This window comes from Egretta garzetta, unplaced genomic scaffold, assembly GCF_000687185.1.
Source record: "Egretta garzetta isolate BGI_Z169 unplaced genomic scaffold, ASM68718v1 scaffold787, whole genome shotgun sequence".
In the NCBI taxonomy this organism is placed as follows: Eukaryota; Metazoa; Chordata; class Aves; order Pelecaniformes; family Ardeidae; genus Egretta; species Egretta garzetta.
Window position 1 is genome coordinate 399,540 of NW_009260266.1, and position 23,971 is coordinate 423,510.

The following is a 23,971-nucleotide window of genomic DNA, read 5'->3' on the forward strand; positions in this document are numbered from 1 at the left end:
AGGGCTGCTCGCCTCCTGCATTCCGAATCCTGCCCCCAGCGGCTCCCAGAGGCGGTACCGCTGTCACTGATGGGCTCAGCCTTGGCCAGCGTTGGGTCCCTCTCAGAGCCGGCTGGCGTTGGCTCTGTCAGCCATGGGGGGAAGCTTTTAGCAGCTTCTCACAGAAATCACCCCTGTAGCCCCCCCGCTGCCCAAACCTTGCCACACAAACCCAATGCGTAGCTTTTAAAAAAATCTGTTTTACAGAAATACGGAAGTTCTGTGATAAGAATGAGATTCCGTTGTGCAGCAGGGAAATTAACTGTGAATTCCTGATTGCGGGAATACCTGTATGACTAGTGGTAGCAGTGTTAGCTGTTGCCTAGCGGGTGTCTGTCTGAGAAGAAAATGTAAAAAACCACCTTAATTCTGCAGTGGTACTGTAAGGCGGTACGGAGAAGGAAACAAATGTAAAGGTACTGGAATAAAGAAACCGGGGCTCCGTCCTCAGCAGCTTCAATGCACATTGTCAGCACTGCACATTATTTTAAAATAATAGAACACATTTTTTATGTTCCTTTTTTTTTTGTTACTCATCTTCAATTTGTTCCAAATTCTGAGTCACTTTCATAAATCTGTTTGTAACGAGTTTTACCCAGTCAGTGAGTTTCAGAACAAATACATCCATTGCTTTTTCATTTGTAGAAATTCTCACCGATTACATCTAATGTAGCTCAGGCAGCCTCTGTATTTTTTTTCCTAGAATTTAACGATTAATATTTCAAAGTGCAATCTTTGCCTTTAGAGGTTTATAATGTTAAAATAAAGGAGTAGCAGATGGCTGGGGAAATGGGACAAAATCTGAAACAGGAGTTTTCCTGTCTGATCTCCGTCGTGAAGAGGCTGAGCCTTTCTTGATGAAGACTATGGTGCTGTTCCACAACCCAGGTAAACTGCTGGCAGTGGTCTGGTCCTGCCCCGGAGCTCCGGTTCAGGCAGTCGCCTTCTTAATCGCCTGCACACCAATCCGTTCTGGTGCCGTAATGGCAGTTTTTTGCTACACCAGCATATAAGCACCAGTAACGTGCCAAGGAATCCTTGGGTAAGTACCCTCGTGCCCACTCAGCCAAGAGTGCCAGCAAAAAGAAGGGTCCGGTCCAGGGCGGGAATAAGCAGCTGGGGAGCGGGGTAGGTACCAGGACCATTTCTTTAAGCCGTGATGCTGGTTTATGCCTGGGTGACATAGATAGGAAACTGTACACAGACTAATGTGCCGTTCCTGAGGAGAGGATTTGACAAGCTGAGGTGGTTTAGCTTTTTTCTGCCCCTCGAGCGCAGACGGCCTGTGCCGTAGGAGAATTCTTGCTGCACTGAAACTGTAGACTTCAGCCGTTGTAGGGTTGCTCTCCAATTTGGAGGGATGTTTTTACCCAGACTAGCGAAGCAGCTAATTTTCCAAAGAAACTTTCTATGGAAAGGCTCTAGCTGGAGCGTTTTGCAACCTCTTTGCATTCTCTCCCTCTCTCCTGGCCGTTTGCCTAAGATGCAGTTCAGTTCTGCACTGAATTTATGAATGGCATGTTTGTAACTTAATCATGACAGCTTTGAAGCAAAGCTCCTGCCACACTGAAAATTCATGTTGCGTTCAGGTATTAATGGAAATTTGATTTCTTATACAGTGGTTTGTTGATGTATGATACTGTTCTGTATGTGGGATGCACTTTTTCAAACTTTGGAGCCTGAAATTAGTTCTACATTTATTGTACCACTTCAACATAATTCACATTGAATTCATTTGTTTGCATGCCAGTTGGAATCTACTGGAATTTGTTATTTTCCATCCATTTCTGTAACAGTTCTACGTTGTTTACAGAGAGAACATGCAGTTTTATATAAATCGCTTGCTTTCATACAGTTCTAGTGCATTATTTTACTCAATTTGTGAAGGATTTAAGCACCCTGCAGTGTGCAGCATTAAAAGGCATAAAATGATTGAAAACAGAAACTATTTTTGGCTGAAATAATGGAATATTCACAATCAGAAGTATTAAACGGCGTTTAAGAAGTGCGGGTGGGATGTAATGAATGAGCTGCGTTATCTAAAAGGGCATTATTCAGGATATTGATAATAAGGACTTAAATCCAAATCTTGCAAGAGAAAAATGGCTTTTTTTTGTATCTTGCTCCAAACTAGCTGTGGAATAATCTTTGTTACTAAACTGAGGCCTAAGGCGAGACAGTGCCAAGTACAGATGTTGATCCATTAGAACTTAGACATTCAACGGGCAATGTTGAATGTCTGAATTACGCGACTCGGGAGGTAAGAGAAGTGTAAGCACAGACTGTAGCACTGGGAAATTATTTAAGTGAGGTGACTTGCCTCAGACTTTCTGGATCATGTACTCTGTTCAATAAACCTTGAGGTTTTGTCATCCATCCTCAGTGTTTGCTGTTTCCCATCATCATTATATGGGTTTCGTAGCACAACAAAGCAATCTTGTCCCGTTGAAGTGCTTTAATTACGGTATCGATGTCTTTTCTCTCTGTGGGCTCATGCAGACTACTCAACAGTACTGTCTGCATGTGTTCCTTGCCATGGTTGCGTGGATTTTCTTGCAGTGTGTTCCTTGCCATGGTTGCGTGGATTTTCTTGCAGTGTGTTCCTTGCCATGGTTGCGTGGATTTTCTTGCATTCATGGTTGTGCACTTGCATGCATGGATGCATGCAGTTTCGTTCTTGTCCTGGTGTGGTTTGGAAATGTGGGACGTGATTGCAACCAACTGCTGCGCTGGGCTGCCCGGCGGAACGCAGATCCGCACTCCATGCATTATGTATCTAGTGACTAACTGCTCCCAGATGTCATTTGGGGGCTGGATGCCAGATCGAGTGCCTGGGGTTTGTTGGTTGGGTTTTTTTAATTTTTTCCCCCCTGACTCACTGGAGGGCTGGAAGAGTGCTACTGTTGAGCAGGGAGTCTAATGCCATTTACAATTCTGACCTGTACTTTCTTCTTCCTGGGGAAAAATAAACTAGGTCTTTTTTAACTTATCCAGATGCCTAGTGGGGTGATTTATGCTATGCCTCTAGCAATAACGTATCTTTTAGAATTAATAGATCCACTAGTAGCTTTATTGGTTTGGGGATGATACAGCATCCCAGGTATCCGTAAGTGCATGGTGGAGACTTTGGAAAAGACTAATTTCTAATGACGTAAATGCATTTTATAAAAAGGCTGAATTGCTTTGTTGCACTGTATATAAGAAGGGGGAGAGTTAAGTTAGTGAGGGAAAATACTTATTATTTATGTCAGAAAAACTTTAAAGTCCAAAAGAAAGTGGTTTCAGCAGTTTCAAGAAATATTCATAAAGGTTTTATTACTTTTTTAACACACATAGAAAATAGAGAGATGTCTTATTTTACCTATTAGTAATCTGTCAACTGAAAGCTCAGATTTTGGTTGTTACTTTCCTGACCAAGTTACAGATTTGAGGTGCAATTACAGAATGCTTTAATTTTTCAGTAGCCTTTATGATCTCTTCTAAAGTGCTAACATGTCGTACAGTACAGCCTTGAATAAAACGAGTCTGAAAAGACAGTAATGACAGAAATCAATTTGCTTCACTTTTGGACTGTAGACCCTTTATGCATGTTCCGTGGTGAGTGGGAATGAGTTGCAATCTCTTCCTTTTGGTTTTTCGGGGGGTTGAGTCATGGCTTACTGAATTCCAGTCCCTTATTGATGCTTGAAAATTCTTGGCCTGTTGTGAGCAGTATTCTCAGATGAATGTCAGCTAATGTATCGCTGCCTCGGTTTTTACTTACGCTAATATATTGCTTTTAGTAAATACATGGGATAGGAAATAGTGTTTACCTTTCCATTTCGTGAGAATACTACTCATTCTCTCTGACATAAACTAAGAAATACTGTTTATATTGCTGCTTCAGTTAGCCAGGGAAAACTACACAAATATGGCATTACCATAAAGTGGAACATGCTTGTGTATTATTTTCATAGTCAAAGTCCTATAGGACTTAATAAGAAGAATAGCTGTTATTCTAAGAACTAAGAACTCAAACACAAAACTCAAAATTTTGGGGAGCATTTTGAGATAAAGATCAAATTCTTGGAATGTTGTCTATAATTGAAAAATGTTTTGAAATCTTTGCCAACCATCTAGACAAACTGAAGAAATCTTCTCAGTTCTTTGACTTAATCATGCAAGATGGATTGAGTTTTAACATTCACAGAGGTTGTTATCACGTGGTTGCTTTCTTTAGTATAAATCAGCATAAGTCTAGGCTGCTGGGTGGTCTTGTAGTTCTATTTTTGTGCTACATGAACTTTCACGTTCTGGGTATTGAGCTAGCTCAGGGAACTGGTCCAGCTAAAACCTAACCTTGCCAAAAAAAAAAATCGACTGCATAAATGTTAAGACATAGAAGGAAGCAGACAGGGCCACTGGTTTTGACAGCAATGTGCCATATGTCAAATTAAAGTGGTCACTTAACCATGACTTAAGAAATCATCACTATGTCAGCTCTGCGTGCTGATGTAGTGTTTCCCCGAGAGTGCAAACGTTTGAGCTGGCAAAGCGCTGGGAACCAAGATGTGTGTACTAAGAAGGGCTGTACATGAAAGCCTAGCGCGGAATTAGTAGACTGATGGGTACCATTAGTTCAGTTGTCCTGAATTCATGCTCAGAACGTACCTTTAACTTCAAAAGTTACAGTGACTGTATGGTGACAGATTCCGCTGCCTGGCTGGTTTTCTTGCTGGAAATCTCCCATCTCAATTAATTCTTTGTTTTGATTTTTTTTTCTTTAAATGTTTTACTGCAAACGGAAACAATTTGTTCATAAATAAATGACATGTTCCCATGGTTTCATATTTTGTTGTGTATGTTCTACCTACCTCTGAAGCCACAGGCGTTTCCTATAGACACCACTTTTGCTTTTTGGAATGAATTACTGTAACTTATGTCATTCACTCGGCCATGTCATTTTGGTAACTGCCAAACCTAGGAAATTAATCTGCTTGTTATGAGTAAATAATGTACCCTTCAAACACAGTGGGGTAACAAAGTCTTCTGCCTGTTGGCTGAGGGTGAATTTTCTTGATTCTGTAACTGGTGTCTCTGTGTGTTTGTTGTCTTATGTGTTGTCTTACCTTGGCAATAAATTTCTAACTGTAATTGGTCTAACGCGGAGTTTTATTTTTTCGTGTGTGTTGTTTTCCTTCCTGAGAACTTGCCGTTACTTTGGGATGAAACTATGTTTTCCATGACTGATGAGAGCAGAAAAGGGATTTTGAAGTTTCTAGCAGATGACTTACGTAATTGGATAAGACTTGCAACAAATCTCGGGCATCTGTTGGGTAACAAAAATAATGAAGAGAAACAGCAACAGGAATAATCTTAATTTAACAAAACCTCTTCAATTTCCTGATATAATGCTACTACTGAAACAGAGTGGGTGGGTAAGATTAAAAACCCCAGTCTGAACCCTTTGAGAAAAGCGTCTGAAGTGATGATCCGTTGGTTTTATTAGTATCCCTCATGTCCAAAAGGAGCTGAACTTTCTCTTTTTCCTTTGTATCCTTCAAAAATTTTAGCCATAGCTTTTGAACCTTTTTATTATAAAATGCTTTTTCCCATTCAAGCCATGCTTTTCATAGCTTGAAAGCGGCAGAGAATAATTATTGCCATAAAAAAACCCCAAAAAACTGTGTTTTCTTGGATTGGAACTTTTGGAGGCCTCGGGGCAGGAATGGCAAGAGGCTGCTGGCTCTTTGATCGTGAAGTTGTAGTCGTCCAAAAACCTGGGGAGAAGAGGAGGCGAGAGGCTCGTTACCGCAGACCAATGCGAGCTGCTCTTGCGTGGCACGTTCTTCCAATGTCCGTCCCATCCCCTACTTTTACCCTTTGCATCTTCTTGTGGGTCACTGCGAAGGTATAAATGAAGTAATCTGGTAATCATCTGTCAACTAGAAGTCTTCCAACTGTGATAACCATACACTGTGGAACTCTGTATTGAGCAGTTTGTTGGCGCAGTACGTAACTCCACACCGAAGGCTGTGCTTCCATAGCTACCTACTGCTGCCCATCCCGGGTTGATGTAGTCGGCACCGGTTGGTGGTGTTCATGTGTCTTTAATGTCTTCCCTTTTGTTAGTCGATTGGACCGTTATTTTCATATAAGTTATAAGTTAACAGGACTGTAATGGGTATGTATTAATACCCTCTTTGTGTTCAGGAAAAGAAAGCTACCAAATCTGAGCTAATGTAGAATAAATTACCAGATCTGAATCATAATAGTAATTACAATCCAGCACCAAGTGGGAATGTCTGTGTATCTTCTAACTAAAGAAACTACGTATTGCGCTGCAAATACAGTAATGCAGTAAATACTGACAATTTCATTATATCCAAATGATTTGGTTTGGTGTCAGCAAGAGACTAAATAATGCCTTTCAAGGGTTTTTTGTGCCTTTGGGGCACAAAATTAATATCTTTCATTTTTAATGCAGTCATTTTAGCACACCATAGAGCAGGCTACGGAACTGATTAATCGCGCAAACAAACATGAGCTAATTGTTGCAGTTAAAGTGCATTTAGTTTAACTCTTACAGCGATAATCATTGTCATTAAGCAATACAAGGTGAGGTTTTTGTGACAAGATTTAAGAAGTTTTATAATTATCTTTTGATTTAGACCTTCCCCATGCTGAAAGAAACTTGAAGGAGCACATGAAATTGGACTGAAGAGAAGAAAGTGGTCTGGGCTAGTGTTTCTGTGGATCAGTATCATGATTTTCTTCATATTTAAATTTATGTAATTCTATACCAGGCACAAATATTAAATGGCCCATAAATGCTGTTACAGTATTGGCTTTGTGGGATTAGATCTTTTGTCCTTTAAAATGAAGTGCTCTCCTTTCTTTTCAAAATAAACGTATGTGCAAGGCGTGAGTATTTTGCTTTAACGCGTCTGAAGCCCCATCACGCGATTCTGGAATCGTGATTCTGTGGCGGTTAACGTCAGAGGATTCTGTCATCTTTTTAGTGACTTTAGCGTATGATGTGCAGAACTACGTGATGATCCTTGTTGTATTAGCCATTGTGAAGTAATTCTCTTACCAGGATTGTGTCCAAACAGGTGTCACAGGGAGTTTCTTTCTTTCAGTTTAGTGCTTGGGATAAGGCTCTGTTCGTATTTCAAACGGCTTGTTCAGTGCCATCCTGGCCTCTCTTCTTCCCACCCTGAGGATAAATAAGTCCCAACTTTGGGCAATAACGGAATGAGCGTGTGGATTGTGTTTACTGGCAAGTAAGGTTCATTAATTTTGTTAGTATGTTAGAAGGTTTCTCAAACACAACTGAAAGCCTGGACTTAAATTCAAAATATACTAAAATACTTAATGTTCAGCTCTTGGCATTCAGATCTGGCATTTCACTTGTTATATTTGTGTCCGTACAAATTACACTCAAAGGAGGAAATGTTTTGGTTTACAGCCACCAGTAGCTTGATATCATTAAATTATGAAGTGCTGAGAAAAACAAGCTATAACATTAGTACTAAAATATTCCCGAATGTTTCTAAAAACCTCACGGCAAAACCTTACAGCTGTACTAGCACGTTCTCTGTATTCCATCAGTTTTCCGTGCTCTGAGCTGTGAACGGATTCGGACGTTACTGTGAAGCGTGGCGCAGGCTGTGGTAAATTGACCGTGTGGGTGATTTAACGTGAGATGAAAGATGAAGAAATCACATAAGTCTTTCAGACGTTTGTCTTCAGTGCATTAGGCATCTCATGACTGAACAAGAAAGTTTTCAGCTTGGTTGGCAGCGAGGAGCAGCTCTGGTCACGGCAGCTTCCCAGGCCGGGGCTCCGTCGAGCTGGTCCTGGGCTTAGTGGATGGAGTCAGGAGTAGAAGAACGTGGTGTGTGATGGTGACTGGGCTTGTAATTGCAAAGCCACTGTGACTGCTCTTAGTTTTAGTGGAGGTTCTGCTCATTGAGGACCTCCTCCTTTTTTCATGCTAGATGGTGTGACTGGGATTCCATGAGGCTGTGTCTTGTAGCATCGGTAGAGGCAGTTACCATGATTTTCCGAAAGCTCTTTGCTTTCTCTTGGATTCCAGCTGTATTACAAAACGAAATCAAACAAAGCCCAACAGCTGCATACTGGAGATTGTTTTTTTTCTTGTATCCCATCCTTTCATACAGTCTGGAAATGCGTGCAGCCTGTGCTGCTTCCTACCGCTCGCTTTCTCAGCCCTTTATTTTTGCGCTGTGTAGTATATCAAACTGAAGGCAGCTGCTTTATTTAAGACATCCCATTTCTGCAATTCAGGGCATTGCTGAATTAGTTGAAAAATCTGAAGAACTGATGTTCAGTGTTCACGGGAAGCATTTGTGGGCTTTCATATAGTGTTAGGTTCTTTAATTGAAAGAGCCGTGCTGCTCCTTGCTGATGTGCTTGTACACAGCTACAAAGCAGATTATGGCAGACACCCAGAGTGTCTTTGCTGCTGGCATACAACATGTTAAGATCAGCAGATTTTTAAACTAACGTGAATTCATACTATAGGAGTGATATAAAAAGGCTGTGATTGTGGGTCATCTTTTTTCGCTGTTGCAAGTTCTTGAAATAGCTGTTCCAACACCGGTTTTGATAGATGACTTCGGGGTTATTATCCATTTATAAAATGGGACACCTCGAAGGAGAGAGATAAATGGCTTTGTGAAATTTTAGCAAGGACTTTACATAGAAACAGTGATCTCTATCTTTTAAAAAGTTCATAATTAACAAGTAGGTTGAAACAGTGTTGAATACTTTATATTACATTGCATACTTTAGTATTTTGAAACTCTTCCTCAGTTTTGCAAACATTGCGCTACAGTTTTAGGGGACAAAAACCCAATACCCTGTGCCTTCTTTTCCCCGTAATGGAAGGCAGAAATGACAAGTCTGTACAGTATGTGTCTCAATATAGTACTCAGACAAACCCGAGTATATTATGTGAGGTAGTGTACTAAATCCAAACTATTTTTAAAATGTGTTACATATATAGCTGCAGGTATAGATTTATAATTTTATCCCACTGTAGTACCAGGTCTGCCGAAGTTATTTGGGTAAATGAAAATGCATATGCATTCCCTGCCCAGCATACAGACTGTATTTGCCCACTGTTGTAGATCTTGCAAAGCCAGCTTACCAGCAACATCCATCTGTTTTATACTTAGTGTAAAGGAGTTAATGACCTGAGTAGTTAAGACTGTCCAGACGATCTGTATAATCCTTTCACACAAATAAGATATTGGTCCGGTTAACCATTACTTTCTCTTAAATTTTTAAAAATGTGTAGTAGAGATGTTATTTCTGTCCTCCCCCTCCTTACTTAGCCTTGTTGAACTTGACAAAATTGAAAGAGAAAATCTGTGCAGCCAGGTGGGGCGTATGAATCTGAGGATATGCAAACCAATTACTGACCGGGAGACTTGGAGCTTAGAAGCAGGAATCAGCCCTAATTTATCGATACTGATTTCATGTAGTCTGTACACTTTGACTTCAAGGTAGGGTTTTGATGCTGCTTGGGGAAGGTGGTTTGAGGTTTGTAGGAACTGCAATGAAAATAAAGATAATCCACGAGGCGGGCAATGTGTAGCACTGCGCAGATTAGTGCCGTGAAGGTGCTGTGTGACCTAGTGGTGTTACAAAAGAGCTTTAAGAAGCTTAGGAACAGGTTAAGGTGATGGGGAGAGATGGTTGTTTTTCTTATTAACTATGTTCCCTTGGAACAGACTGTATCTCGCCGGGCTGTAGGCTGTTTTAGTGAGAAAGGCGGTGTAAATGCCAAGTGGAAAGATTACATATAGCAGTTGTAAGCGTTAGCCTGGGTCCTCCCTTGAGATCGCACTGCCTTCTAGATCGGGTGAAACATTGGCAGAAATACTAGCTGATGTGTTATAAATTATGTATGTTAAAAAAGTTAGGGTAATGCGATTTTTAAAAATTCCCCATGGATTCGGTATGCTAATAACATTCAAAGGTAGTGTTTCTTTTGACTTGTGTTTGATTTATAACCTACAGCCTTGTTTATATTTAATATAAAAGGGATTTTCATTATTTTTTTACAAGTTATAATCATAAGATGTTCAGAAAAGAAGGATAAGTATTGCTAAATCCTATTTCTTAATTATTACTCTTCTTGCTCTGGAAATATTCTCTGTTCCTGAGTTTAATCTATTCCTAGCAAATTTATTTAAACAGTACTGCTTGTTTAAATAACAAATGTAGTTAGTATTTAAATTATTTGTCTATTTTGAAGTAGTACGCTATATCCGTTTAATGTAATTGCTGTATTTAATCTTAGAATGAACTAATGCATGCCATGTGACAAATTCATTCATTGCGTGGTGTCATGCAGAAAACACAAGTCTGCCAGCAGTGTGGACCCCTTGGGGAAAGGCCGCGGCCTCCCTGAAAATGCAAAGCATGTGAAACAGCAACGTAAAAATCATGCGGTGCTCCAAGCTACTGCAGGGGCCCTCGAAGCTCTCTCATATACTCCGAGAGTAATTTCGTGCTTATTATACTCCTGTCGTAACTCCTTAGTCCAATTCTGAATCAATCCTTGTTCAAAACCCAACAACAAAACCCAAAAGCAGAAACCCAGCGACAAATACTGAGTGTGCAGAGTCATTTCCCTGTTGCTGTCAACCAGACCTCTTCTACCACTTCCTCTGGAAGAATCAATACTTGAAGCCTAGAAACAAATTATTTAGGCAAGAATATGTATACGTGGTGGTGTTGGGCAACTAATTATGTCATAACAGCAGAGCCACAGCTTTAATAGCTTTTATAAATTTATCATTTATTTTATAAATTTCTCATTTGAGTTGGGAGAATATTCTTGGCCATTACAAAAAATGAGTCAAAGATTATTTGAAAAAAACTCACTGGTTTCTCTATAGATGATAACTGGCAGTTCAGCTAGACTCGCTTAGAAATGTATTCTCTCCGCCCTTTAGGTTTGCAGCTTAATTTGTTTTACTGAATAAATAAATACTGTGGTTGATAGAGATATTCACGTCTATTGGGCAGGCTCATCTAACCTGTTGTTTTTCTTCCAAAAGTGGGAGTGTAAAAGTGATTTTTTAAAAATACGTCTGGGAGTTTTCTAATAATTCCAAATTGTAAAGTATATGACTTTTGTCTTAATATTTTCACCCCTAGTTCTTTGGAATGCTTGTGGCTGTAGAGCTCTTCAGGCACATGGCTGAATGATGTGTGGGTGACTGGGGCTCGGCAATGGCTTTTCTTCGTGATAGGCAGAACCATAGAATCGTTTAGGTTGGAAAAGCCCTCCAAGATCGTCAAGTCCAACCATTAACCTAACCCTGCCATCCCACTGCTAAACCCTGTCCCTAAGCACCTCATCTGCCTGGCTTTTAAATCCCCCCAGGGGTGGGGACTCGACCCCTTCCCTGGGCAGCCCCTTCCAGTACTTGACAACCCTTTTGGGGAAGACATTTTTTCCCAATGTCCAACCTAAAACTCTTCTGATGCAACTTGAGGCCGTTTCCCCTCATCCCATCGCCCGTTCCCTGGGAGCAGAGCCCGACCCCCCCCCGGCTCCCCCCTCCTGTCAGGCAGTTGTAGGGAACGATGAGGGCTCCCCTCAGCCTCCTCTTCTTTCTCCCGGCTGAACACCCCCAGCTCCCCCAGCCGCTCCCCATCAGCCTTGGGCTCCAGACCCCTCCCCAGCTTCGTTGCCCTTCTCTGGGCACGCTCCATCATATAATAAGATCATCTAATAGAGAAGTTTGCTTCTGTTATTTATTATTGTAATATTTCGTTTCTGTCTCACCAGTCTGTGGCATATATGTATACCAGTAACAGTACTTTCAGCAGATGACTCTCACCCGACAATATATCATGATAACCTTCGCACATCACGTAATTTAGAGAACAGTTTGAGATTTACGGCAGTGCCTTGTAACAATAAGTGACTGATGACTGTATATATATTATTAATAACAACATGTTTTTCTCAGTACAGTGCACCAACAGAGAAGTGTTGGATAGAATAAACTGCCCTCCGTTATGTAGCACAAATCCCACAAATCATGTAGTGCATCTTCTGCTTGTTTGATCTGAGAAGGCAGCGAGTGCTCCTTACCACATTCTTCCTTCTTTTCATGATAGCCATTTTGCATTTTCTGCTCTCTGAAGCACTGCTGGGAGGATGGAGGGCGAGGGATCAGCCTGGTAGATGCAGCGTGCCAGCGGAGCACCAGCAGTTAGCCTGGATTTGCAGCACAAGGCCTGTTTTGTTCTCTCCCTTCCTCCCTGTGCCCTCCCTGTGCCCCCTCCCTGGGCTGTCGAGAGAGTATTTATCTCTCAGCTGGAAAGGATGGAAGCTCACAACTATATTATATATACCACAGATCAAAATCACGCTGTCAAAACATGAAAATATCTCAATAATTTTCTTTTTCGTTTTAACTGTCAGCCTCGAGATACCACTTGCTCTCGAGCTCCTATGCATAATGTGTGCCAGCTCACTTCTGGTTCTGCTCTTGTTAAAATGTAAAGCAACAAATTCCCTGGCAGTCTCTGCAAAGGAGTGTAATATAACTTTCATTACAAGAAAGTGGTGAACATAATGTGACTCCTTAACAGCTGCAATAAGCAATGTGAAGCTATTAACATCTTTTCAAAACAAGTAACAAGCGAGAGGTTATTTTTCATCTCTACTCCTAAAAAAATGGCATGTTATTTTGAGCAGATAACATTTTGTTTGCACTTATCTGAACTAAGTAAATTTTTACAGGCATTCTCTATTCCTTTGTGAAATTATGAAGACATTAAAAACTAATGCCAGAAGACACTCTTAATGGCTGGATTTCAAAATGAAAATGTGGATGTTAAATTTCATGTATGGGAAAGGTGGCAGCTAAGGGGATTTTAGTTCGCCCTTCTTTTCCCTTTAGATTTATGACTCCATGAGAATTGCCTGTTCCTTGTTTATTTTTACGTCAAGCTATTTGGTTCTCATTTGGGTATTCTCAAAAGGTGAGACAGGTCTGATGCTTTCCAACTCCTTATTAAGGAACCAAGGTCTTTGGAGATAGGTAAGCCATTGCAAATACAAATGGGAAATAAAGGAAAAAGAATGGAGACTGTCGGTGTTGAGGTATGCAATTAGTAGACGGAACAGAAAGATTTTTAAAAGTTCAGTAGTCACCGTTGATAATCAAAGCCTTAATAAGTGACTTTTTTTTTGAAGTGTAGCTTAAAGTCCCAAAGGACAAATGCTGTCTGGTTTGCATATTTTGGCAGCTGAGTCAGGGTTCCCCACATAGGGTGATTATCACGGAAGTCAGTAGCTAAAGTTCTTTTCCATAGCATGAGGCTGTAGCAAAGAGTGGCACTGGGTTTCCTCAGTGCCTATGATATATCTTATGATATGTCGTATTAAAAACGTTGTCTCAGTTGAATGAATTCTTTAACACTCTGCGAGAGGCTGTCAGCTCCGACATAGGACGGGACGATGGTATTTCATAAATACTGCCCCAAATAGATGCATTGTCTCAGTTGAATGAATTCTTTAACACTGTGAGAGGCTGTCAGCTCCGACATAGGACGGGACAATGGTATTTCATAAATACTGCCCCAAATAGATGCCCAAATACGCAGAGTTTCTGTAACGTACACTCTTGCTGAATAAAGGCAGAGCTGGAGTATCCAGAGTCTAAGATCCTGATTTGAAAGGTGGGCATCGGTAGAGCAGCTCAGTTCTACAACCTTTCCAGAGTTATTTCTCCGATCTTGTGCGTAGATTATTATCTTGTATTTCACAACTGTATGATCATTGCATACCAAAGTGATTAGTTAACTTTTTTGTTCTCTGAAGGATGTAACGGGATTATTTTTTTTTCATGTGATTTACTCTTGCAAACATAAATCAGGCTATTGTCTTCAAGAGTGGAAGCTTTGGAACCAAAAATACAATTTGGAAGTAAAACATTTTTCAGCTGCAAGTAATAATAATAGTGATTGCCACTTAGTGATCTTTGAGTTGGTAGAAACAAGCCATCGAAATGATAATTGCAGGATTCATTGGGATTTAGATTGATTAACAAACTAGACAACCAAGTGGGCAGTGTACATCGAGCCAGAACTCTGGCTCATGTGAAGTCAGCAGAGCTTATCTGGAATCAGTGGAGCAAAGCCCATTTTATTCCATTTGCCCAAAGAATAAACATATGCCGTGTCAGAAATAGACCCGTTGGAAACAACTGCTGCTGCATGGGATGATGATGAAAAATAGCTGGAGAAAGACACAAGGGTGATTAGACTTCTTTAAAGCTAGACAGCTGACTTAAGGATGTAAATGGGGCCAGCCTGGCATTACGGTGGAATCATCGTTGTATGCTGCAATGACATGAAGGTGCACTTGCTAACATCTTTCTCAGCTCTCTTCAGTAGGTGAAAGAAATTCATATATGTTTTAAACAGGAAGGAGAGCTGTTACAGATACCTCCTGCAATGAGCCTTTCAGAAAAACTGAGATAATTTAATTTGGTTTCCACTGGAGTTGAGGAAATTCAGTGTTTGCAATTGCCAATCAATTAAAATCTATTTTATTCTTTAGAAGTGTCCTTTGAAATTGTGTATTTTTATGTATTGGAAATGCAGAATTTAAAGCGTTCAGGGAATATATTCTCTGTAAAGAAATTGTGAATTACTTTTGAATCATTTCATTATAATCTCCCAACTCATTGCTTGATGGTATAGTGTTTATGTCAAGATTTTCGCAATCTCAAATCTAGATTGTTCTGTTTTGTTGAAATGGGGACCACTTTTGAAATATCTGAACTAAGCTTAACATGAAGAAAAGAACCTGTAGTGAGGGTGAAAAGCTAAAATACCTGCTTCTCAAAGTAAGCACGCTCAAGCAACTTATTCTTTTTATGTGGTTTGTGGTCCATGTATGATCTATGCGGTGTGACAACCTATAGCCTCAGTCACATGGCATAATTAAATTAACATAAGCTTTCCTTATCTCAGAAAGAAAAAGTTCTTTCAGATCATTCATAAATTTTAAAAGGGAGTCATATTGTAAGTGGGAGCTAATTTTCTTTTCCCATTATCTCCTGCCATTCTGTGATATGAGAACACTTTGTTCTCTACAACAGTCTTCACTCAGAGCTTTGGTTTCTCACAGAAGTCATTAACTAGTAAAGACGCTGGATCTTTGTAGACATCTTCACCAAGGCGTGCAGGTGGACAAATCCCAGACCCAAGGAGGGGTTTCATTCCAGCTTAGTGTTCCTCATTTATGCCTCCTCTTCTTGCCTGAATGCACATTGACAGTTCCTGTTACAGAAATGGGTTTAGATCCAGGAAATGTGGCTTCATAGAATTGTTCATCCCACGCTGTATTTTAACATTATGGGCTGTCTTAAACATTAAAAAATTATCATTATGTAGAGTCTTTTGGTTTTTAAATGTGCGTGCTTATCTCCTCTTTAATTATGTTGTTTACTTGATGTCTGCCTTTCTTGTGTGGTTTTATTTAACATGAGCCTCTGCTTTCTTTCACTGACTTACAGGTGAAATATTTGACTATAAGTTTTATTTCCTCTGTAATTATATTTGTTACAACAGAAAAAACCCCAAACCTATGCCAGTCTAACTGTTGGTTTCCCTTTTCTTACTAGTTTGCTGTTTTGTGGTTCATAAGAGATGCCATGAGTTTGTTACCTTCTCTTGTCCTGGGGCTGACAAGGGACCTGACACTGATGTAAGTACATTGACATTTAATATGTTGCTTTTACGCCTAGTTTTACGTTGTTACGCCTAACTGTGCGAATGCGTTACAAACAACATTGGTAAGGTCTTTATGACAGATTAAGTGTAGTCCTGGTGGTTTTTAACAGTTCTGAAGTGAATATTTAAGGACTTTCGAGATCTATTTTTGATAAGAAAAGTAACTACGAATGTGTGGCCAAGATCAATATCCCTTAGAATGTGACAACCCTGAGGTCTTTACCCAAGCATGAAGTCAGCTTTTTATTCTTGTTTGCTTGGTCCTTGTCCTCTGTACACACAAGGATCTATAGCTCCAATTAGATGACAGTTTAATCTTGAGCCAGCTGGCTTATCTGAGATAGGTTTTCGAAACAGCTATATTCATGCCTGAGCTAGTACGCCAGTCGGGATACACCCAGTCTGTCAATACTTCTGTATACACGTCGCGGTTTTGGTCGACAACTAGTTTTTACTTTCAACGCATCTGCCTACATGGTGAAACACACGTACGAGAGTTTTGTGTCGCCCTGCTGAAGTAATAAGCTAATCTTGTTTGTTCACATAAAAATAACGTTTTCTTTGGGGTTTATAAATTCCACTTTACAGTGAAGTAATTTAACATCTGCTTATGGGAACAATACATTCCAAGTGTTCTTTGTCTGAATGGCTCTGTTTTGTTTCTTATAACATATTCATGCTCTAGATTGTAGGTTATTATCTCCTCTGATGAAATGCTCTAGAAGACTTTTCTTGCTAGGTTTTAATGAGCTTCTTGTGGATTGTTTTAATATGCTAGCCATGAGATTGATGAACAATATATGGGCAGAAGCCACAACGGGTTTTAGAAAACTTGAGATGTTAAAATGTTTCCTTAATTTTAAATTTAAATACAGGAGAAGGTCAGAGAACTGTGAAGAATTTAAAAACAGTTTATTTTTTAAACATTTCACATGATCTGAATTTAGTTACATAAGAAAAATGCTTAAGTTAGGCATGTAGTTACCCTGTTCAGTGTCTCCTGTTTTGCTGATAGAGACAGTCACTTCCAGAGAGCAAACCAGGTCTCAGGTGGCCTTGGTCATACCTGTGGTTGGTCCCAGATGGCCTCAGTCATACCTGTCGTTGGTCCCAGGTGGCCTCGGTCATACCTGTCATTGGTCTTTCTCCACTGGTCGCAGAGAGAGTGGAGCAGGGGTGAGGTCTGACAGTCTCGTGGCAGCACTCTGAAGTTGGTGGTGGAAACACTGCTGTCCTCAATGTCTGTCCCTCCTCTTCCTTCCCCTGCCCCCTCCCCACTTATGGAGGTGACCCTCTCCTGAGCCTGCTCCGGCACGCTGCCCTTCCCCAGAGGTTGCCTGGCTTCAATGACTACTACCTTGGCAACTGCTCACAACAGAAGAAGCTTCACAGTACTGGAAATATCACTGCTAAAATCAACTGAGTGATATTAAAAATATAATTGTAACTGAAGCCTTTCTTTTCACCTTTCCATCTTTTTCTATATTCAGTTCTGGTAACTCATGAAACGCTCTGTTTTCATTTCATTTATATCTGTATCTCCAGCCGTCTTTTTCCTCCTATTCATTTTTTTGCACTTAGCTCCTCATCTCAAATTTTCTTCGTCAGCCACTCTTGCTGCAGTCCTGGTCACTCGTTGCCATTTAAGAGCCACGATGCCCCAAAAGAGCATTACTTCAACGGTGAGATTCAGAGTGTCTGAGCTAAGGGCCCTGCTATGTATGGATGCAGTCACCAGAAGTTAAGGACACCCGCAGATCAAGTCAGAGAGTAAGATTCAAGAAGTCAGGATTTGAGCACGGAGCAGTTACACTGATTACCTGTGCAAAGGACATGGATGTTGCCAAAGGTTCATTAAGGATGTTGAATGGGACCAGGGTGTAGGAAATACCAGTGCAGCTGCGAAGTGTTCCTTGGGAGTTTTGACAGGTATTCAGGGCTGCACATAAAGCATCTCTTTCCACTTAGCGTACAGCACAGCTTTCTTGAATAAAGTCATTTAACTGAGCCAAGGTCCATTTTTGTGACAGAATTCAAAGGAAGAGACTTTTGACAATAATGTCATAGTTAGAACACTTGTTGGAAGCTGATGTTACAGCCATTCACTGAACCTGCAGGAAGGAAGCCAGCCTTCAGTCTGGTGTTGCTCGTAGCCTTTCTTAGTGCATTTTATCAAAGGAGACTCTACTATTAAAACTATCATGAAGGCAGGAACAAGGAACCAAAATTATTCTTCATACCCTTCGTTTTCTGAAAGTTCTTGAATTCTTTAAGCTTTGAAGGGAAGTGTGGAGTTTGGCTCTGTCTATATAGTGTAACAGGTAAAGTGGTCTTTGGGAATTTGGAAGTTGTGGATTTGAAGTGCTTTGAGCCGCAGAAAGGCTAAAATCCAGGTTTCCCCTGTCCAGGTGAATGTTCTTGTCACTGAACTAACATACAGAGGGTAGGTGGCAAGACCTACTCTCTCCCTGTCTCCTGTTTCTAAAAGACAGTAGCCATAGCTGCTACTTTTTGTTGCTGTCCAGATGACTTTAGGTATAGTCGACCCATTTGCATCCCACTGGATGGCATTCAGGTGATTCTCTGAATTCTGTAATTCTCCATATGCCTTCTCTATTGTGTACGTGGGCAGTGCCAGTACCGACGTTGCACTGCGCTGTCTGCTGCGGGACCTGCTTTCCTAGCAACTCTCAGCCAAAGTTGGTTAGGCAACAATTTCCACATCAGGTGAGTGAGTTATTGCCAAACTCAGTAAGGGTCACCATACAGATATGAGCCAGGGTCAGTGCCAGTGCCAGATCCATCCTGATGCCAATGGCAAAATACCTGTTGAGCATCAGAGGGGCCAGTATTTCAGCCACAGTCTGAACAATTACACAATGTCTCTTTAATTACTCGTTCTCTAAGTGTAGTTCAAACCTACATGCAATACGTTGCTGATTTGCTTTGGTTGGTCCTAAAACACAAGTAGAATAAAACAATTAAATCTAGTTTTATCTTAGTACTTGGTTGTGGTTGTTGATCAATTAACATTAAGATGTTAATGAAAGTTATCGTTGGTTGACAATTTTAATGGTGCCACTCAGGAGTAGGGCTGCTGTATCTATAACGCATGGCTTGACTCTTGAAAGTGTTCTTTATTTTTTTAAAACATGGGTTCTTCAGGGTTTTTCTTCTAAAGTTCATAAATAAGAACACACATCTGTGTGTGAGACCATTTAATTTTGTTGAGAATTTCTGCATGGTTATAGGATCTGTTATGTGGCAGGTTGTTAATAGTCTTTAATATTGCTGACTGCATTTTGTGATTTGGTTTTTTGGCCTTGGTGATTAAATAAATCAGCCTAATGCCTTATTTTAGTATTTGGGTTACCAAATGATCATTTTCAATATTCACACAGAAGTGATCTCTCCAAAACACTTTGAAGATTAAAAGCAAACAGAAAATAAATATGTTTTATTAAAATTGTGCTACATTAGTGGGTCCTATTACACAAAGAGGATTGTAGAATGTTATACTTTAATTTACTGAAATGTCTGACTAGAATGTCTACAATTCAGTAACTTATTTCCATGCGAGTTAGTACAAGCTTCGTTCTGAAATGTAGTGTGCTATAAAGCTTATCATCATGTTTAGCAGATTTTAAATATTAAAAAGTCCTTTTCTAAATTATTTCATGCAGGTGCACAATTAATTTGCATACTCAAATTCTCCAGTATCTTTGCATGATGTATCCTTTCCACTAATTGTAAGAGTAATATTGTCATTAATAATATCAAAATTTCCAGAGCAATAATTATAAATGATAATAATTATATATTATAATACTATTTTTTTACATATTATAATAATTTTAAATTATCATACACTGTTCCTTTAGCATGACTGTGGCAATCCTTACAAATACATTGTTAGGGTAATTATCAGTTAAATTTGTTTTACTTAATAAGGAGAACCCGAAGTCTAACAGCCAGATAGGTGCCCCGCAATGGGGGGCAGCCAAGGTTAAAATGCAAAACATTGCAGTGTCGAAACATTTCCCACTGAGAGGCAAAAACTGCCTCTAGGAGCCAAGGGGGGCATTTCTGGCCGGCAGCTCCTGCAGGTAAGCACTCAGAACGTCCCTGCTGAGGCCAGAGGTATCTGGGCCATGACGGCAAGGACTTATTTATAGATTTGTCTTGAGGCGAGATAGGATGGCATTCACGCTACGTGCCTCCAGGGATATGGAGAGTTTCTGAGCCGTAGGCTTTATTGGTCTGTTAGGAGGTCTCCGAAGGGGAGAAAAGCCATAATTTTTAGAAACTTCATTCTGAATTTCGTGAAAGCAAAATGTCTATCTGTGGCTAAAGGGCGGGCTCGAAGTATGTGTTTAAAATAATGCTCTTTTGAAAGAGAGAACTGAGCTACTTTAAATTAAACTGTGTACAGAGAGATTTCTATCATGTAGTTCTTTTCAAAGCTGTTCCTAACATTTTTTGGCTGCAGCAATCCCCAGCGGAAAGGGGGAGCTCCACTGACAATTTCAGTAATTTCTCTAAATATATTGAACAGTTGCAACCAAAGTTATTTTTTTTTAATTTCTAGGTATTTAAATATAGTCAAAACAACAAAAGAGATTTCAGACTCTACTGTCCACAGACCTTTTCTTATTTCCTAGCCTTTCTTACATGCCATATAGCGAAGTATTTAATACATTCGGACTACTCAGCTGTATAAAACTCCCGTGGTCTGTATCACGCTAAAAATAGTGGTGTACAAATATTGTCTCCTCATGTAACATTTTTATGTGCTACAATATTCTATCGCTGTAAAAGAGGGAATAGATTATTTTCGTTACTTTAAAATTAATGTAAAGATGAGCAAAAAAGAGAGAAAAGCTTAAAATCACCCTCTTTTTGCTGAGTGTGAGGTTGAAAAGTCTGTGTTTGTGCCAGAAGGAAAACAATACTTGTGCATGAAGTGATTGCCCTTGCCTAGTACCGAAATGATGGTGTCTGGGGAACGCTGTCCTGTGTCAGATGAAATAAGAATTCACACAATCACAAAATTTTACATTCCCTTAATACTTGGCAGGGGGTGAGCTCTGGTGTCTTCGCAAAATACCAGCTCAGGAAGTTATTTTGCTGCTATCTAATGGCTCTCTGTAGTTTGAACAGAAATTATTCATCTTCTCTTCATGGCCAACTCTTTTGTGGTGATGCTATTGAGCACAATTTAACAGCTCCTGCTGCTGTTGGACTCTGAAGTTACAGGAAGCATCATCTCCAATTCAGCTACTTGTTTTTGGAAGATTGCTCAGTGGGCATAAAAACGGTTTTAAGTCATTAATGAAATGCTTTAAAAATTGAGTAAATGACTGCAAAAATGTAAGGGCAACCTCAAAAATGGTCTGCTGCTGTAAGTAGCTTTGTTAAGAAGTGTTTAATATTACAGAATAGCTGGTCAGGCTTCTTTCAGAAAAGATACTTCAGAATTGAGACTTAAATCTTTGTTCCCTTTGTAAACGGAATGTGGTGACCAGAAAGTGTTTCAAACTGCATGTGATTTATTAAAATGTTCCCAATGCCATAGAATTCTAAAAAAAAAAAAAAATCACCAGTAATTTAAAGTAGTGTTTGACTGTATTAATTTTTTTCAGTATGAATTTATAAAACTTAGTATAGAGTGCGCAAGAACTCAGGCATCACCGTCTCTGGATCAGCACTATTTTCCTTTCAGATCATAATAATATAGGATCCAAAGCAGGTTTATGAACAAAAGAAATAGAAATTAAAAAGTGAAAAAAAATACAAATGAGAGCAAGTGACTGTACAGTCAAGGGAGATTAAATCTGACTTTGGTCCTCATAATTGCAGTGAGTTCTTAATATTTAAGCACCTAGAAGAGAATGAATTTATAAGATACAGATGTGGGCTTACGCAAAATGAAACAGCAAAGCCATCTCATCCCATTTGGCAGGGTAACTGACCTCATGCATGTTGAAGGTGACATATATGGAAAAGATTTTAAAGTCGATAAGCCTCTTGGTATTGAAATTATTTGGGAGCTTTATTATCTTAAGCACATTTGAAAAATCAGTCTAAATTTGGACAACTGTGAGGTTCTGTGGGATGCTGCAGGAGCTGAGTATTTTCAGTAGTTAAGTTCAGAATTTTTTTCATGTATTAAGATAGAATTTAATAAAAGAAATGAAAAAAGAGAAAATCACATTTGCAAGGGAGGGAAAAATCAATGTGAACCAATTGCAAAGCACCAGCACAGGAGAAGATGAAGGAGGACTTGGGTCATACACGGGGTACCGGGCAGCAGCACACCTCTGACCCAAAGGCGATGAATTCCGTGCAGGGATATGTTAGAAATGATTATTTCTATTTTTAGTGAGATCTTTTATGTAGAATTCTGCAGCTCTTCTGGAGAGGAATTTAGAAAAGAAGTAAAATGTTAAAGGTCTGTAAAGCGTGACCTTTGAATATTTTCCATGTCTGTTAAGTTGTAACCAGGTATCATACAGGTAGCCTGTGGCAAAGGAGAATTAACTACATAACCCTCAAGTTTTTTAGGTGTGAGGATGGGTAACTGCTGAAACAAGCTACCAAAAGAAGAAATTAAGATTTTTGTTTGGGGGTTTACTTCTGTAAACAGCACTGTAGGTATTACCTGCGCCCTTGGAGCTAGGGGAGAGGTGAGACGAGTCCTGTAAGGCTCCATCAGGCTTTTCATTTTATGGTTTCTATGATTGTAGAGTTGGGAGGAGAAAGATTGAACCTCAAAAATCCATATGCAGGGGGACCAGTGGAAGATTATCATTTGTAAATGAGTCCAGGAGTCCAGCAGCGAGCCTGGGTTTGGCCTTAGGCTTGGAGCAATCCCCATGTCCACATTCACCATTCAGTTTGATATTTGTGGTCGTGACACAAACGATATGAAGGATCTTCTTCCTTGAGTCACGCCTCTATATTAAGTAGGAGTAAATGAATACAACTGGGCTGTCCTGAAGGGTTTAGTCATCTTGACCACATTTCTTTTTCTATTCAGCTCCAGGTAATGCTGAATTTTTTTTTTTTTTTCCCCCACTGGCCTTTAATTATGCTTCCAGACTGCTTACGTGTAGGAGGCTGGTTTCAGGGTGGAAGAAGATAGTTGCTTTACTGGTCTTGGGAATTAAAAAAGAAAAACCAACCCCCAAGCCCTCATGACTAGAAAAGGCAGTAACTGGAAGCACAGTATTAAGACTTACTGCAGAACTAGTTAAAAAGGGATTTTAATCAGAAAGCTTTGCAGCCTGTTCCCAAGGATAATGAAATGCAGCAGCAGGCCATGTCTGCTTTGCTTTTAACCATTTGGTTGTTTTTACAGTGAAAAGCAGCTATTACCTGTGTGGCGCATCATGAGTGACCTGAGCACCAAACAAGCATAATTGATAAATACCAGAGCCACCAAGGGGTTTGTTTGTTCCTAATCTGAATTTTGGATAATAAGCAATCTTGTCCTAGAAATATTTTCTTTTTAATTAAGATAAAACTCTTCTTACTTCGTCACAAAAGATACACAAAAGCAGGAAGATCTGGCAAGATACAGTTTACCGCTCGCCAGATTAGCAAAAATGCCCCCTTAAAGAGAAGCCGGTATGAATTTTTTGAAGTGATTCTTAAACAGCTCTGATGCAATATTTTTTTTTTTAATTTTCCGTTGTATACCCTAAACAAAGAAAATATAAACCCCCCTCTATTTACAGATTGAGATCCGACTCAATGTGTTTGTATATCTATGTTTTGTAATTAGGAAAATTATTAATCACGATGACTTTGTTTACAATAAGCATTATTAGATGGGGACAGGAGGTAATGTTCTTATAAGACAATTCCAATGCAAACATTCTTCTGTCAAAATATGAAATTCCTTACTGTATTCCTACTTCCCTTTCCCAAAAAGCTAGTCCTGGGTTACCAAGCTACAGAGGTCACAGTCAATGCAGTAAGTACTTTAAAACAAATTTTACAGGGCAGCAAGGATATTTTTGTTACAAAAAAAGGTATTTTATTTCTTGTCATTACCCTGACTTCTGAATCTCTGCAGTGCCCAAAGTAGTTTATGGAGAAATAAAGGTTTCATGCTTATGGTTTTGACCTCAAAGCCCTAAAAATTAAC

General features: G+C 39.8%; 1 protein-coding gene across 1 annotated transcript in view; it reads left to right on the plus strand.

The window, feature by feature from the left end:
• PRKCA (protein kinase C alpha) overlaps positions 1-23,971 on the plus strand; it is a 155,595-nt gene that overhangs the window by 43,619 nt on the left and 88,005 nt on the right. The window contains exon 2 of the mRNA XM_035897710.1: positions 15,711-15,793. The gene's annotated coding sequence lies outside the window, so the exon portion shown is untranslated. The remainder of the gene's footprint in view (positions 1-15,710; positions 15,794-23,971) is intronic.